A 15,341-nucleotide genomic window follows, 5' to 3' on the forward strand; every position below is an offset into this window, starting at 1 on the left:
AGGAAAAAAAATGTGATTCGCTTTATTCAAAGGGCTTGTGTCCGGGAAAACTGCAAATCCTCTTAGCAATGGGCAGTTCTTAAAAAAAAATAAATTAAAAGGTAAAGAAAAAATAAAAATCCCAATAATGTCGGTAGCTGCACAGTTGGTAGGAGAAGAACCCCGTGTATTACAGAGCAGTCCACAGAATATCCCCTTTGGTTGTCAGAAAAGCACCCAAATCCATCTTCAGAGATCGCCTAAAATGTTCAGCTCTTTCTCCGGAGTGGATTTTTTTTTAACAACTCTGCGCAAGGTCATTAGTCACAAAGCAACGATACAGAAACTGCAGAAGCCGGTTGCCCAGAATTTGCAAGGCTGTAGATATGAACATACACACACAGCAGTCCCAAGTTTGTTTTTGCATCCGCAGTTCGTGTGTGTGCCTTACCTGCATTTGCACTGCATGTGTTATAGCAATCTGGATCTGCAGCACTGAGAGCGATTCACAAATGAGATTGCAGTCTCTCCCTCTCTCTCTCTCTCTCTCTCTCCTCTTCCTTCCCGTCCCAATGCAGGTAACCAGATCTGAACTTGATCCTTTCAGTTCAAAGGTTAGCAAGAAAACTATGTGTCCAAAGGCGATTATTGGTCTCTCATAAATATGCCCGGAGCGGAACGAGAAGTAACTGGATCCCCCACGTGAATTAACACAGATTCTGAATTACATCCATATAAGCGGAATGGCAAAGGGGAGGGGAAAAGATCCGCGACGCGATTAAAAAAAAAAAAAGGAAAAAAAAACCCCCAGAGTTCTATTTGCAAATAAAATTATATCAGTCAGTTGTTTCCTGTGATCTGCACCGCCACGGTGGGTGAAATCTGCAATTGTGTATTCCCTCCTGTGTCTTTCAGAGAAGTGTGGCTCAGGCGCTTTCACGGCAGAGCGGCTTGTGCTTTAAAATGTTGAATGGCAACTGAGGAGCTTCCCACTCGGAAAAAAAAAAAAAAAAAGCAGCAGTAAACCGGCAAGTTTGCCCAAAGTGGTGGGAGCTGCTGAAGCCTCTCTCGGTAGCTGTTCCCTGACGCTGCAGCAGCAGAGCCGCCTGCGCTACATACACACAGAAAGAGAGAGGGAGAGAGAGAAAGAGGGAAAGCAGAGAGAGAGAGGGAGGGAGGGAGGGAGGGAGGAGGAGGAGGGAGGACGAGTCAAGCGCTGCACTCCAGAAAGCCCAGCCTTACCCTCTGTCTCTGCTGCTGCTAGTGCTGCAAGCGGGATAGCTGCTCATAACAAAACACCAGTTCAGTCCTCAAAACCGATCCTCCTAACACGCCCGAGTGTTGCTGCTGTTGCCTTCTCAAATCCGTGATCTGTAGTTATTCCCTCCTACCCTTTCCCTTCCCACCTCCGCTGTAGACTGTGAACCGAGCAACGATTTTTAAAGCAAATGTTTATTCGCCTTTCTTTTAGGCAGAGCTGGTTGCACGTTCGGGGCTCTGCATTTTGCGGAATCACGCTGGTAAGAAAACTCGTTTCGCACAGATTCCCACCTTCCCCTGTCGTGTCGGTGCTTTTGTGAAATAGCTGCAGTCATTGTAACTGCATAAAACTCCAGGGAGGAAGGGGAGCTGCCTTAGATCTCAGACTTTCGTCCTGTTTCCCAGTGTTGTTTGAGCCTTTTGGTCTTTGTGTTCATGTTCTTCCTATTACCATGATTTGAATGTGTCTTTTCAGCGTGTTTGTGGGTTTCCTAGGAGAAAAAAAAAAAAAAAAAATCCCTCGGAGAAGATGATTAGGAAGGGGGTGAGAGGGTTAGTAGAATAAACACATGTAAGAGGTATCAGATTTATTTCCGAACAGAGACTTGCTGCTTCGATGATTGCTAAAATCATCGTCACCTACCTGGGTAAGTGGAAAATAAACTTTAACGTTAAAGCTCTCCGCTCAACTTTGTTTATTCTAGCGTCCCTAGTTCGCTCTCCTTTTGACTTTGTGCCATTTAATCGCCTATGGCGTTTGATTGCCTCTGCCCCTGCACCCGGGGTGATGCCGGGCTCCTGTACCTGTCCTCTCCACTCGAATCCCGGAGGGAAAAGAGGGGGACTCCGGCAGGCTGGCAGAGAGGGAGGACCTGGGCGAGCATGGGGCAGCCAGTGGGAAAAGAATCGGCATGTGCGTGCGTGTGTGTGTGTGCGTGTGTGTGTGTAGCGAGGGGGAGGCAGGAATCCAGCTGCTCTCTCTCCCCCTGTGAACGCATGTGGGAAAACAAGTTGTTGCGTGTTCTATGTGTGTGTGCATTCCTCGTTGTAAACGGTTCTTTTGAATAAAGACGTATGCAGACGAATGTAGTTAAATGTCTCTCTTTCATCGCCATGACATATGTGAGCCAAAAGCGGCCGGATATGTTGAGGTGGTTCAAAGCAAACGGTCACAGCGTGTCTTTGTCATTTGGGGCGGTGAGCGAGTGTAGGAGGGAGGGAAGGTTGCCACATCTTTCCTTGGAGAGTCCAGAGGCACAGAGGGACAGAGTCGCGCCGCGTGGAATCGGCGCTGGGGACTAAGCGACTGCTGCTCTCTCCGGAGGGTTGCAGGGCTGCTCCTCCGGCCCCGGCCCCGGCCCCGACCCCGGCTCCGGCCACTCTCCCTGCCTCGCCAGAACACAAAAACCCTCCCCCGCCGATGCTGGAGACACTCAGCTTTATATCTGCAGCATCAGCGAGAAAGCCCGGCTCGGCGCAGGCTCAGTGTTCACCGCCGCAGTCCCGGACGGAGGAGGGGGGCTCGGGAGCTCTAGCATCTTCGCAGCGGGTTAAGTAGGATTAATACCAAATCCCTATTATATTTGCCAAGCAACTTGAGTTTATCAAAATTCCCTCTCGCTGTTCCGGAGCTCCGAGAGGAGGAAATGTTGCCCACAGCTAAGATCCAGACATACCAGTGCGTAGGAACAACAGCATACTGCATTACACTGGCTCCCTGCACTAGCAATACAATTGCAACCTGAAGCTCCCGCTGTTCCCTTCCCTTTGTGCTTTTAAACGCAGCCAGGAAACTTAATGTATTCGCCAGGGGAGGGGCGGGATGAAAGCGCTTTTAACCTCCTCGCCATAAACTTTAATCGGAATCTGCGCTGTTCCACGGCATGGACATCCTCGCCTCTTGTCTGCGTCTCCTTCCCCGTTGTCTCCCATGTCTACTTCTACTACGGTCTGCTTTGCGAGAGCCTCTTTCAAGCGAATAAGTGATTTCTTTCTCTCGCCCTGTGCAATCGCCGACCTCCCCCTTCCCTTCCTACCCTCGCTGGCCTCTCTTATACACACTATGCCTTTCACATGCGGTCTGCGCCCCCCGCCCCCCCTCCTTTCTTTTTGCAGTGTCTTCACATGCAATCTCTTTCTGAATGTGCAATGTCTTTCCTGCTCGGGAGCGCTGCGTCCTTCACAGTGGATTGGTTCCTCTTTCGGAGCAGAGGTAACGGCCCCCCCTTTCCCTATCATTCCCCCTTCCTCCTCCTCCTCCTTTCCTCCCCCAGGGCAGGCGCCCGGCGTGGGAAATGGGCCCGACGTGCACTGCATGGTGGATGGCAGCGCTGCTCCTGGTCCACGTGTCCCGGCTGCCGCGGGGGGACGGGGCTGTGCTGGCCGTGTCGTGTGTGTGTGTGTGTCCCCGCCCCATCCCGCTCGTTCGTGCGGGAGGAGAGGGGAACCACCCCTGCCCCTCTCGCCGGCACCCCGGTCCGGCGGCCGGTGCGCGCACAGCTGTTTGGGTGCCGGTAGGACCAAGCCCACTGTTTCAGGCGGGGGAGGTTTGGCCCTCTTGGTCAAATCTGTTGCGCAGTGTAACTTCCCCCCCAACCCTCGCCGGCTCCCCCCTCTCCCAGATGCACACAGACGCCGACCCGCGCTCAGACACGACATGGCATTTGTCCTCCTGATGTGGTGAGATCAAGTGGGAAGAGGGATCACAAACGTAATCGTCTGTAATAAATAAAATAGCCCGAGATGCTGGAGATATACAGAGGGGAAATAAGAACTTGTGTCCTTAAAGGGAACATCTGATAAGGCCACCGAGGTGGCATCTTGCGTGTGGGAAGGAATCCGTCTTGCTGACATTCGCAGCCTGCTGTACGTGGGGAAATCCTAAAGCAGCCTGGGAGCTTCCCAGCTCCCCTGCATCCCCTCCGAAGCTCCCTTCCCGATGCTCTGCAACGGGGCTTTGTTGTCGTGGTGGTAGATGTTGATTGGAAAGAGAGGGGTCATCACTAAAATATGCAGATGCGATTAATGGCTAGTTTATCTGCATTTCTTGGCGGAGCCCGGTTTCTGCCGCCGGCGCCCGAACTCGCGTCCGCAGTTGGTGCTTTCAGCCCACAATTTGTTTTTCGCAGTTTAGGAATGTCGGTGGCTCTCACTGGAAAATTACTTCTGGGATCTGCCGTGGGAATCCATCTCGGGTTAAAGAGAGACAGATTATTTAAATATCTGTACCACTCTATACATTAACAAATGTATATTACCTATTACTATTTGCGTGCACACAAATGAAGAAGCTCCCGAAGGGAAAAAAAAATCAGGTGGGCTTGAAAGTAACATATTCATAATAATACGAGGAAAAGGTTAAATACAGTAAACATGACAGCAAATTCGAAAGCAAGGGAAAAACAAGGACAAAAACCCCACATAAAGCAGTTAAAGCCGTTGGCGGAAGGGAGAAACTAACTCAAGAACTCCACCAAGGGACAAACAGCTGAAATGACACCACAACAAGCACTAAGCCCGCGTTGACCTTTCATCTTTCTAAAGTGTCGTGCTGATCTGGTGCAATTCTGTTGTGATCTCTTCACCTCCCATCCCTACCACAGCCTCCCCTTGGCCGCCTCCGAGCTCCCTTAGTTGGTTGCAGTGAATGTACTGGGAGGTGGCTGAATTATGGGGAGGGCTGACACTTGCCCGGCGTCTTTCGCAGCTTTGCAAATATGCTTGCTGTGTAGTAGCACGTAATAGGCAGAAGCGATTAAATTATTCATTGCAGCAACAGCCTTTCTGATGGATGTTCAAACTTAAGACTTTAAATAAGGAAACCACGGATTTACTTTTAAGAAGATAACAACTGCATCTGTGCTTCTTTAACTGAATGCTAGCTAAGCATGGGACCAGTTACTTTGTTTAAATCCTCTCTCTTTTACTCTCTGTGAGAATTTTGAACTAGATAATGCACCATAAAAGTTACTGACTGAGCAAAAATAATCTGTGTTGGATAGCAGTGGTTAAATCTCACATGATTATAATTGCTCATTCTTAAAGTAGTATTTGAGGTCTGTTCAAAATAAAAGGTCTTTGCATGGTACGATTATATCAACATTTCTGAGTTCTCACATTTATAAAGAATGATGAAAAGTAATATTTAACAAAAATGATTATGATTCAGTTTACTAGGATTTTTTCAGTGTATACATATTCCTTACAAATCATAATGATTAAGTTTGAGATTTTTTTCTTTTTTTCTCTTTTTTTTTTTTAATGCCATTATTCTATAGAATCTGTCATGAAAGGTCTTTTACAGATAGAGTGGGGTTTTTTCCAGATGGTGACAGAAAATGTAACCATTCAAAATGCCGCAGAAATGACAGACAGATCATGCCTAAAATCAGAAGGAAAAATTAATGAAAGGTCTTAAAAAAGCATAGGGAAGGCAGATTTCGGGTAGATTTATGCTTCTTATGCAACTACAGGCTTTCCTGAATTTGCAGGGGTATAAACGAGTGCTGTACCCAGCCCTATTATTTTATAGATTTATTTTTTAATTAAACTATTGTTCAATTTCTCTAAATGCAAAGTAAACTATAGGGAAAAAAAAGCATTTAAGGTGAGTTTGGATGAATTCCTATCAAAAATAGAGGGAAATTATGAATTATTAGTATATATGCTACAGAAAGAGATACAATGAGACATTCAGGGGAGATAATTAAAGCTGGACTTAATTTAAATGAAATGTATGAGAACCAGGTAGCACTGACAACGAAAGGAAAATGTGTTCTTTGTCACTGAAAGTATTAAATGGGTACAGATTATATGTGTATGGATTCACTAGCAGAGAACACCACAGTTACTTTTGGAAATAATGTAGGATTTTCTGATATAATGTTTCTGAGTTTGATATTAATAGTGAGCCCACTGAAGGTCTCAAAGTGCTTTGTAAATTATCCATATGAGATAAAACAAAGTGCAATGGCCTGCTCAGTCACCCAGCAAGCCACTAACAAATGGGTTTTTCCAGATTAAGTTCTTCAAACCACAGTTTTGCACTTCTATAGTTTTTTTTAAATATTCTGGATTCACCTCAGTATTCATCTTTGAATAAATGGCAACTATTTCTGCTTTACTTGATGGACTGCTGGAAAGTCAAAGAATCTCATTCTGAAGAGAGTTTAAAACAAGTTTGTGTTACAGAGAACTGTAAGTACAAAGAAAATTTTTGTATCATGAAATTTGATGGATAGCAGTAAAATATACTCAACTGTTATAGATATATTGAAATACAGTTATTCTCAGCTCCTGCTCCCACTTATTTCTCTCAGCTCTCCCTTATATACAGAACTGAACGCACAGATTTTCTAAAACCATTTTGCCTCTACACACTCTTGAAAGCTTCTCAACCTAATACTATTTTTCAGTTCTATGCTCTACATTTTTTTTTCCTAGGATGCTGCAAATATCTTTGCTGTGAGTTACAGTTTTGTTTCATTTTTAAACGAGAATCACCAGATCATAAAATCTTTTGTCTGATATTCCTAATGCATTCTGTGCAGCTTTTATTTATTATTAATATAATTCAGGATAGCATAAAAGATCTGGCATGTTTTTGTGAATCTATTGTGTCAGCTGCCTGTTGAGTAGAAGAGAAAATATCCAAGCAAGATGGCAACTCTGCAGAGTTCAGAAGAAGAACCTTTGATACTAAAATTCAAATACTGTTACGGAAAATTGAATTTGTGGCACTCTGTTCCCTTCTGTAAGTTAACAACAATGTACGTTATTTGCTATACTTAAAATGTAATTTTTAAGTCTACACATATACTCACTTATTTGGGAGCTTTAATGTTTCTGTCTACTTCATCAAAAATAATCATTGCTCTCTGGCTGAAATAAGGGTCATATAAATACACATTTATTATAAATTAGGGAAATAAATATGGTGGCAAGGAAAGTAATTTAGAATAGGACCAAGACATTGACTGCTTATTGGACAGATCATTTGGCCTTGTTCTGCAATGATTGAAACTGCTTTACTAGGTATTTTATAACGTTAGACTTGCCATTTCTTTCCATATGAAAAGTGCAACATGAGAACCCTTAGAGGACATGTTGTTATAACCCTTATTTAGCTGTACAGTACACAAGAATATAATTTTTTCTTTAATACTTTGTTTCACCCTAACAGGGGCATGACTATATATTGAAGAAAGGGCTATTCACCTGCCACCACCTACTGTTAATGGTGAGCAAGAGAGAGCAAGTGTGGAGAGGTGGAGACCCTTGCACCTTTCCCTGAACTAGGTTAAAACATGAACATATATATCCATGCCTGTACTGCACAGGCCCAGTGAAGAGCTTTGGCATTTAGCCAAAACAAGAATTAGAGGTTGGGGAAGGCCCTGCTTATATCACCCTAAAACAGGATCCTGTAAGCACTAATCAGAAAAAAGTAAAGCCGAGTCCATCCAGTACCCAAATATATTTCAGGCTGTTAACCACTGTTCTATATGCTGGTACCACCCGCATCAGCTTTGCTTCTGAAATGTTTTGCGCTGCTACCTTAACTCTCCAAAATAAGAGTGAAAGAGTTGTAGCCACCCTTCCTATGGGGAAGATTACATAGCCTGTCTTTGAAATAATTTGTTCTCCTGCTGACTCCTTTGCACTTTTTGCCATGCACAGGCAACCATACTTTTATGCCTGCTTTAACTGTTTTGCAAAGTTTCTTGGTGATCAACCTTTGCATAATTACATTTTTACTTTCCTTTATAAGAGTAAGAAGTACTGTACAGAGTGGCTTTTTATGACCTACGGTATATCTAGCAGAAGAGAGTTATTGATAAATTTCCACATTTTTCATCTTCTGATAGAAGCCTGACATATCTTCCAGTTCATTCATTCTGTGAGATGATTAAAAAGTTGCTCTTCAACAAACTAAACCTCATCCAGGGCTCAGCAGGAAATAACTGCAATCTAAGCACATTAAAGAACAGACAGGACAAACCAAAGCATACCTCTTTCTTTGCTTTTTAAAATCATAGGAAAAGGAGTAAAGCAGTCTAATATTGTGATAAAACTGGAAGCTCAAAGCAGCTGTTGATGGGTAAGGATATAGAACATAATCCAAAGCATACAGAAGTCAATGGAATTACTTTGACTAAATAAGCTTTGCATTAGGCACCTAGTGAGTGAATGGTATTGAAAGCATTCATGTAGATCTTAAGCAGATGAGTGAAGAGGAAAATTATGTACATTTTAATCAAAATAAATGCCATTAAACCTCTTGGTGATTTAAGTGTTATTTTGCCTGACCACAAAGATCATGTTTGATTCAGAATAAACTGGCAGTGGATCCTTGGTTGCTGAGTCCTACCCTCCACTAATGCAAGCACTCATGTTGCATAAAAGCCATATTTTTAATATACATATATTTATATATGTATATAAATTTCTTATATTGATATTGATCTCAAAGTTCAATACATCACTTTAAACATCCACAGGTTCTTTTTACCCGTTCATGTATTTACAGAAAGCATTTATCTCATCTTAGATTTGTTTGCAAAATAATAAAAGATTTTTCAATTTCCTCTTATGAACTAAGTTCTATATTCCTGATATTATGCTGACAGACTTCACCTTCACCTCCACTCCATTTTTAGTGAAGCTTTCTGTGAATCTTTCTTTAATTTGGACAACAGGAATTGTTCATGTTTTCCATCATGAAGATGTATTCTACCTGATGTAACAGCATTAAATATCCCTTTGTTTCCCAGAAATACCTTGTCCAATACTCCGTATTAACATTTTTCATCGCAACCTCACATTTTGGTGGCTAATAGTCCTTCTCTAGTAGATTGGCTGGATCTTTCTTTTTCTCTGTCATTTCCAGCTGGTGAACTCGCAGTTTATAGCAGAAAATCTTGTTACGTTTCTCTTTATACTATTAAGCTTAATCCCATTTCTATTATAGAAGTCATCAAGGTCACCTGATTCTTCTTGTATGGTTTTATGATTTTGATGATTCTCAGACTTGTTTTACCAGCAAATTTCAGCAGCATGCTCCAGGTTTTTGTGATCTAGTCTTTAAGTATCAAAAAGGTCTATTGCAAGACCGGCCATGAAGAACCCCTTAACAGCTACCATGTAACAATGCAAATACCTAACACAATCTGCTGTACTCTCCTGATTATTCAATTCTTTATCTTCTCAATCTTAACTAATACTTTTCCTATCAGATAGTGTCAAAAATTGTTTTGAAATCCAGATAGGTGAGATCTTCACTTGCTTTGCTTAGAAGATAAATTATTGAAGAAAGATATCAGATAAATGGTATCATCTACTCTTTGAAACCTTTAGACAAATTTTATTAAAATTGCTTTGTATTTCTGTGCCATTACTCATACTTTGCTTCAAAATTTACTCTGAAGCTTTGCATTCTAAAACCATCTAAAAATCATATTGAGAGATCTATTTATTTCCTTCCTTCAGCTTCCCTTCTCAAAAGCAGGCAGGCCATTTGCTATTTTCCATAAGTGCTCATCCCGATATAATTACTACAAATCCTTGTTCTGGACCCTTCAGATGTATGTATTAATTCCTTCAGGATTCTGAAGTGAAGGTTATCAAGACTCTTTGATTTGAGTATTTTGTAGTCTTTGAATTAACTTAATTTCAGATGTGATAATTCTTCTGCCACAACTTTACTTGTCAGCAAAACCACTACCATGAACTTCTGGAGGGTAGACTTCAGTCTGTTCAGGACACTGGTTGAGAGAGTCCCTTGGGAGACAGTCCTGAAGGGCAAAGGGGTCCAGGAAGTTTGGACAGTCTTCAAGAAGGAAATTTTAAAGATGCAGGAGCAGGCGGTCCCCATGTGCTCTAAGATGAGCTGGCGGGGAAGACCTTAATTCAGATGCCACTACACCATCCACTGCAATGTTTGATTGCAATCTAATTACATGTTCACTTACGCTTTCTCCACTGGATTTCAATTTGGAATCAAATAAGTAAGTAAGTAAATAAGTAAATAAATAATTTAAACACAAATGAACAAACAAGTGTTGAATAAATAATTGAAAAAACACATTTTAATTAATTAAAAAATTGTTTGATTGCACAGAACAAATGTGTAAGGTTGCACATAATAAGAAATTATTTAATATTTTTATTTTTCCATGTTCAGTGTTTGTCTCAAGACCTCATTTACTGCACATTGTTCAAATAACATCCTGGACACAGCATTATTAGATGGAATTTTTTATGGTGTACATCATTGCGTTGTCTGAAAAATTAAAGAAATGTTACTTAATTTGTGAAGAACTGCATTATACTGGGGGTTATTATGATTGCAGTATTATAAATGGGAAGGTAATATGGAAACATGGGCCAAAAACATCCACAGATTTAGGATATTGGAGTATTATATTTGGAGTATTGTGTCCAGTTCTGGGCTCCCCAGTTCAAGAGAGACAGGGAACTTTTGGAGAGAGTCCAACGGAGGGCTACAAGGATGATTAAGGGACTGGAACATCTCTCGTATGAGGAAAGGCTGAGAGATCTGGGGCTGTTTAGTCTGGAGAAGAGAAGGCTGAGAGGGGACCTTATCAATGTCTATAAATCTCTGAAGGGTGGCTGTCAGGAGGATGGAGCCAGTCTCTTTTCAGTAGTGCCCAGTGACAGGACGAGGGGCAATGGGCATAAACTGCAGCACAGGAACTTCCACCTCAACATGAGGAAAAACTCCTTTACTGTGGGGGTGACAGAGCACTGGAACAGGCTGCCCAGGGGAGTTGTGGAGTCTCCTTCTCTGGACACCTTCAAAACTCGTCTGGACATGTTCCTGTGCAACCTGTCCTAGGTGATCCTGCCTTGGCAAGGGGTTTGGACCAGATGATCTTCAGAGGTCCCTTCCAACCCCTACCACTCTGTGATTCTGTGATATCTAACTTGAGACTTTTAGGTCCATATTTTCGAGATTGCTTAGAATTAAATAGCTTTTACATGTGCAAACCAAAACTTTCACTGACATAAGGTACATCTCAAGATTCTGCAAATCAGTCTCAGAATTTCAGGTAAGAACTCCGAATTAGATGAAATCAGAATCAAAATGTTTTGTTCTGTGACTTAATATCACAGGGGAATTCTATGAAGGAAGCAAGTGTCAGTCTCCAGCTTTAAAGTACAGTGTTCTAACACTATGGAACACTGTTTTCCTCCTTGATTTCACTTCAGAGAAGGTCAGTTCTGTACAATAAAGAAAGTGGGGGCCTTGATGGGAAAAAATATGACTCTAATGAAAAACTACATCAAACTGCACAAGTGAGTAGAACTACGAATCCACCTATAACTTCATTTTGAATAAATTTCTACCTATGAAGCAAGCATTTAATTTTTTATCCTAATAATCTCCTTTTAATATAATTGTGTGGCATATAGTAATTTGTATTGCAGACAGAGGATGGCAAAGTTCCCTATCTCCACAAAAGGAAACACATTTAGGTATACAACACTTTGGAGATGAAGGAACTGGGGTAGGGAGAAGAACTCCTGAATAAGCATAAGCAGGAGATGCACAGATGGTAGAAGTTCCCAAATGTTCTAGTCTTCTTTCTGGGCATCTTTTACTATGTAAGTGTGATAACATTTGTTAGAAGGCACAATTAAGGCTTTATAGGCTTCACAGATGGAATGTAGTTTAGTGGAAAGACTTGAAAGACAGAAGATTAGGACATGAAAGGGATCCCATGAAAGGAATTAGAAAGGGTCAGGTCCAGAAAGGTAACATAGACATAATGACATCTGAATATTATTCTGTAAACAAAAGTTTGGATGACCAGTTAAATTGTTTTCAGTAATTTTACTGGGGTTAGGTTAGGTTGGAATACATATCTGTGGAAGAGAAGACCTGAGTCAGTTCCCTTTATCCAGGGATATCTCTGTTTTTCTTAAAGGAATATGTAGTGTAAAATATCTAAACCGTTCAGAAAACTTATTTAAAGTCATTTGACTTACAGCCACCCTATATTGATTAAGTATCCTAACTATTAGGCTACAGAATTAAGTAAGATTTCTGTCCCTCCCTTTCCTTCAGCAAAACTTATTTACACTTCCACCCTTCCTCCAACTTATGGCAAGCTTCTTGCTCACTATATCTCAGGTAGGAAGAAAACACCTTGAGGACGTAGGTCAGTAAACTTGAGAATATTTTCCTGTTGAGGGAAATGGAATAACGTCATACCAGATAAACTGATTTACCTGGGCCCAGTTTCAGAAATTCCTACCCAACATATATACATATGCTTGTATGAATATATTTGTAAATATATTTATATTTGATTACCTGATAATAGCAAGAAAATATTTGGCAAGCAGCTGCTGACAGATGTAAAATTCTGTAAGCTGCTACAGTTGTCAATAGGACATCAAAATTATTTATCAGTAATGTATAGAATACGGTTAATTTTCTCAGGTTATATTCATCAGTAGAAAGGCTTGGAACTAATAACTTAGGTTGTTTTTGTTTCTGGTATATGTACTTTAAAAGCAGAAATAGTAGCTTTTTAGAAAATATCTTTGGTTTTAATTATCAAGAAGGATTAGATGTCAACTAACTGTCTGTAGAAGAATGGAAACACCACTACTGGTCCTCAACCATGCTGGAAATTTAAGGTCTGAGACCGAGAACAGCCCATGTAATAGCGCTTTCTCACCACACAAGCATTTTCATCAAAACCACCATTCAAGGCCGCTGTCACATCTGACTTGCTGATTCAAAAATACTGATGTCTGGACCAGACTGAGGACTAATCAATCATGAAACACTATTTTAAAAATAATATTTCGGTCTTTATAAAGGGAAAAGAGAGCTTTTAAATATTCAGGTATTGGTTTATCTTTACAGCAGTAAGATTTCTGTTAGTGATTCTTCATTAAACCTGATTGCAAACTGGAGAGACAAAAATCTTCCCATCTTGTGGCTGTTTTGTGGGACTTAAGACATATTTATGAAGAAAAAAGCATATCGTTCTAAAAAAAAGGGCACATTTCCACTTTAAAGAAGAATGTCAGAGCGCCAAACTCTCATATTTGATGTACAAGGATATTGTCACCAGAACCCCATTTGCTTGTAGCTTGCTCTTGATAAGGTGCTTTGTTTGACTCGCTGGCTTTCTTCAGTGTTGTTTCCCAGAGCTGTCTATTCTTTATAAAAATATCTACATGCCAGTTTAAGGCATTCTGAAGTCAATCAGTTGTGAATGTAAGCGTGTCTTATGGGACTTTCCTTCACTTTAATGTGGTTAATGAATATGTTCCCATGACTTTTAAATGGACTGGTGCCTCAGCACATTTTCAAAATTACTCTATTTGAAGACATTTCCATTTATAATGGGGCTTAAATCTCATTTCCCTCAATATCTGCCCTCACTTAGTCTTTTTTAAGGCTTCTCCGGAAAAAAAAAATCTCTCTCAGCTGTTGCTCCTGCTCTTAATGCTTTCCTAGTATCAGTAAGAGCAGAAACCAACTGATGCCTCATTCTGCTACTCATACGTAGACAATATGCAGACACTGCACTGTTCTCCATTCCTGGCTGAAGAGCTCTGTGCTACCATTTCGTGTTATCTACACACACTGTTTCTGCGTCATGTGTCTGCAAAAGCTTCATGCCTCACTTTAGTCTCTGCAGCTTCACATTTTCCCTGTAGTAACTTACAGTAAGGCTGGCAAAGATTCCCTTAATTTCAAGCTACTGCAGATCCTAATTGGGAAAAAAAAAAAAGCCACCTGAAATAGTACAGACACAATCCTGGATGAGTGGAAAGAGGGAAAATAGAAGGGGATAAAGAAGGTGAGAAAAGAGGTGGAAGTTATACTATTTGATTGTGTCCTTCACTTGCTGAGTCAGCAGGAGCCAAGAGCTCTGCAGGGGCACACTTAGCCTTCACATTTCTCCACAGAAACCCCATCTGGCCAACTAAATTGCCAGCAATTGAGAAGCCATGCAGGAAGCTGTATCCAGCTATTCTCATTCAGTGTGAAGGTTACTGTGTTGTGGAGGTAATGGGAGAGGAAATAAGGAAAACATTACAAGACTATGCCTCTCACATACAATAAAGGGAAGCATCGAATATGTGACCAAATTTGGGCTGATTGCTGCTGTAGTTCTTAGATACATAAAGAATTAGACATTCTACGAAAATTTAGTTACTACTTTAGAAAGACCCAACATCAGGCAATCTTGGAAAGGAAAATCTTCATGGAGAAAAAAGCTGAAGGAAATTGAATAATCAAATTCTATTATAGAATTTTGTATTTGAATTTCAAAATCAAAAGCTTTTGCTTGTAATCTTTCTTTCAAGTTATCTGATGCAAGTTTCTTGGAGCTCTGCTTGGCCTTTGAAAGGACCTTCAACTTTAACCCCCATTTAAAAGGACCAGAGAAACAAAATGCCTTCCCTGGGTCTCTTAACCTGCAATGTTCACTCAAATGAAAGTACTGAACTAAGGTGTAAACCAGAGAAAAATATATCAACATTGCATAGAAGAACCCAATAATCTATGTTTATATGAACAATTAGTAAAACACCAATTGCACTTTAGTCCTTTAGTTCAGTGTTTCTCAATGAGTGAGGCTGCTCTTACAAGAGAAATGTGCCAACATTAAAGGTGAAGCACAGAACAGAGAATAATCCAGTGAATGTATTAACTTAGGATCTGTGCCCAGACTGGCTCTGCCAGCAGTAGCAAATTGAAGGAAAAAAGATAGTCAAGTACAGTGGAATGGGGGACAAAAGGACAACACAGGAGTTCAGAAAATCTTGGTGCCAGTGTTTTGTCTCTCTCTGATCACAGGAAAATATATTAGATGATAAGCAAATATGCCTTTGTCATAGCACTTCTTTAGTTGCCTGATGCTAGTTGTAGTTTGGTGTCAGTAGGTTGTTACCCTGGAGACCTGAGATACTCTCATGAGACTAGGTCTCTCGATGATGCCTTACTGATCAAGTCTTCACATGATCTAAGCAGTTTACAAGCGGATCAGTTTTCTGGTTGCAGTGGGGAATGAGTGATCATTCAGATACAGGGCTACCAGTCCTTTGTGTCT

This window comes from Phaethon aethereus (assembly GCF_964289735.1).
Source record: "Phaethon aethereus genome assembly, chromosome: 4".
NCBI classification, from domain to species: domain Eukaryota; kingdom Metazoa; phylum Chordata; class Aves; order Phaethontiformes; family Phaethontidae; genus Phaethon; species Phaethon aethereus.